The sequence below is a fragment of the Erythranthe guttata genome, chromosome 9, assembly GCF_056151865.1.
Source record: "Erythranthe guttata isolate IM_541 chromosome 9, IM_541, whole genome shotgun sequence".
Taxonomy (NCBI): Eukaryota; Viridiplantae; Streptophyta; class Magnoliopsida; order Lamiales; family Phrymaceae; genus Erythranthe; species Erythranthe guttata.
In genome coordinates, this window is record NC_142541.1 from 12,850,384 (window position 1) to 12,853,850 (window position 3,467).

A 3,467-nucleotide genomic window follows, 5' to 3' on the forward strand; every position below is an offset into this window, starting at 1 on the left:
GAAAATACTCATTTATATATTTGGGAGTTCCACACAACAATTGCCGATCTATATACTACAATATTTGCATCATAAATCATAAAATCGAATTAAAAAAAAACTCAACTACCAATTAGACAAATCTTGATCCTCATCATCTCCAAAGTAGAGGTCAGAGTCAGACAAATCTTGATCCATATCAATGGTGAATCTCAACTTCTCCGTGGGTAATAATACTCTGCAACGCGGCTTTGTCCAAAACCTTAGATGGTTGACTTGGTCAACTGCAGGTACAACATTATATTGACCACTACTTGATTCTTTGATAACATTCATCATCATCATATCATCTTCTTCTTCCCATGTCTTCTTTTTGAATTCGCCTGTCTGAAAACTGATGACGTCATCACGTTTCTTGATAGTAGTACTAATAATGCGTCTATGTATGCAACCACGTTTTCTCCGAACACCACCGTTGATCAGAGAACGAATACCATTATTATTATTAATCTTCTTGAAGGAATTCTTGGAAACCCGTTTTCTCATAACCGCCCCGTAAAAAGACGACCCGTATAGATGAAAATAACCATTCTTCTTGCTGCAGGAATCCTCTGTGGCGGCGCCCATGGCAGGTTGTCTATGAATTCTTTTTATTTTTGTTTTCTCTCTGTCGATATTTTTTTTACTGTATGATTTATTTAGTTTGTGAAGCAATGAGGGGTGGTATTTATTTAGTTAAGTTACTTTGTGCACAAGGTAGGGTTAATTTAAAACACGGCGGATCAAAATATTTTTATACATGGAAATTTCTCATAACCAACGACTACTATTTATTATTTCTTATTTATTATTTATTATTTATACAATCTTATTTGGAAATAAGGAGGGGTATCCAATAAAAATTAAAAAACCCCAAAAGGCCCAATTGATTTCATTTAATCGATGAAATATCATGCTTACACAATTAAAATTATTGTTTGTTCATAAATAAGTGAGATAACTAGCTAGATTGAGATACACAATAAACTCGATAATTTAATAGGTGGAGTTAAAAAAAAAAAAAAAAAAAAACCCAATAAAAACGGTACTTAATTAAAAGATCGACCATATCAATTCTTTTCACTTGGATTCTTTCTATTAGATATTCGGTTAGACATTCGCCTTCCTTGTTCTCTAGTCTGTCAGCTCAGCAATTCTCCACGTTGCAGAGTTTTGACCATATAGCTAATGATAGTAACAATTTCAAAGATGTCATTAACAAATAAAGCAGAAACCCGTTTCATTGAGATAAGAAAGAAAAAAAAAATAGAAAATCATAGAGAAAAAAAGTAAACAGAATTTTGTTCCAAAAATGTCATTAATTTAGTGAGTCGAGCTCAGTTTGATTTATTTTATTAAATTCGATTAATTTATGAGTCCAGTTTAAGCTTATTATGGATCAACCCAACCTAAGCCCGTCCAAGTAAGTTAAAAATTAAATGTTTTATATATTTAAGTTTTCATGATACGGATACAAGATACACTCAAAATCGATGATGACATTTATCACTCAAAATATAAAAGATAGGGAAAATTATATTTTTCGTCCTCAAATTAAATTAAATGGAAGAGTGACACCCTAATATTGAAGAACACCTATTGTCAGCACTTTATAAAACTAAATTAGTCACCTTATAGAGGATAATAACATTCGATTTAAATTCCATTTTACATTCTTGAAATATAGGTTTTTGACACTTTGCATCCTTCAAAAAAATTAATAGCACTTTGTACCTTTGAACATAATAAATTATGCAAAATGACTCCCCAGCCAGCCAAAGCTAACCAAGAACGATCCTCTACTGAGTCAGCTGGCCCGAGCCATTCCTGTCTCCTTAGAAATCAAGGATGGTTCATCCACCAGACTTAGTTTCCTGTCTCCTTAGAAGTCAAGGATACAGAGGTACGAGCCTATAGAACAGATCCTGTTCAAGTAAGGTCGTGTCTATAAGTGCTGCGTTAGCTCTATAAATATATGTTCTTTATTTCGTATTTCTTCAATGTGGGACGAAACTGGGCAGACTTAACTAATTCACTTGCGCCACTAATTAAACAGCTTACATTTACAAGTAAACTATATATCACATATTGTTAATAAAAATTCAAATAGCCCAAACAACTTTAAAGTGTATTAAAATTTCTTTAGACTTTTATATATATTAAAAATTAATATAATTAAAGTATTATTATCATTTGATGATTAATAATAATAATAATTAAAGTATTATGACATTTTGCCCCAAAACTTTGATGTGTTTTACACGTTACCCCCTAAACTAAAACAAACTGCACGATGCCCCCTAGACTCTGTTATTTGAAGCACCAATCACTAAATTGGCCATTTTTGGCCAAATCCTCGCCGGAATTGTGCGCGGCAATTCACACATGTTTTAGTAGGGGTAGAATCGGCAAATACCACTCTTTCTTCCTCTCTCTTGAATACATAGTTGAGGAAATTCCTTAATCGACTATTGAACGTAGACGATTAACATGCGCTAATTTCCTCCGTACGCGCCGTTCTCTGCGCGTTCTACCTAAAAAAGTCCTAGATCTGCTCACAATCATCATCATATCGTCGTCACACCACACAATCACCACCCCCCACACCATCAACGATGTCCGCCGTGGGAAATGGGGCCTAAGCAAAGAAGCTTCGAGATCTTGGTTAAAAAAGTGGTCCAGACCTTGAGAGAGATAAGATAAGCAACATGGGTTGCGACGAAGGTGAAACGCTATCGTAGGGCTTCGTCGAGAAAAGAGAAACGGTCGCGGCATAAAGCGACGACGGGTAAGTCGTCGATCTTGGAGGTGGGGCAACCCATCGGAATTCGACCGAAATATGTGTTACCGGAGAAAGAAAAAAAACAGAGGAGAGATCGAGAAGAAAGCAACAGAAAAAAAGAGAAATGAAAAATGAAATTAGGTTTCTGAAAGGATATAATGGACAATTTAAATTTGTGTGGAGAGTTGTTTTAAATTTAAAGAGAAATGGGTTTTCTCAAACTATTTATTTGAAGAGGTTCTATCTCAAATGATTTTTACCAAATAAAGGAGGTCTTGCTAATTTTCCCTTAACGAATAAAGCGGAATAACAAATAAACTGAAAACTGTTTCATTGAGACAAGAAAGAACAAAAAAAAAATTAGAAACCATAGAGGAAAAAAAATAAACAGAATTTTTGTTACAAAAATGCAATTAACAAAGAAAGTAAGAATATAATTAGAAAGCGGCAAACCATTCCATTGAGATCAGAATGAAAACAAAAATAATAAGTAGAAAATTAGATGAGAAAAAATAATAATTATAACAAAATGACATTGAATTTACCCTAGAGTTGCCAAAAGTTTATACATTATATATTTATTTTTAATATTTACACATTACTCCTACATTCTCACATCTAACTCTTTAGAAAATAGAGTTTTTCCGTGCTTGTTACCTTGTTTCGC

The 3,467-nt window shown here is 33.5% G+C and overlaps 1 pseudogene; it reads right to left on the reverse strand.

Annotated features, from left to right (window-relative positions):
• Positions 1 to 1,767: 1,767 nt before the first annotated feature.
• Positions 1,768 to 1,961, reverse strand: LOC148768133 (small nucleolar RNA U3; annotated as a pseudogene).
• Between the last annotated feature and the right edge of the window lie 1,506 nt (positions 1,962 to 3,467).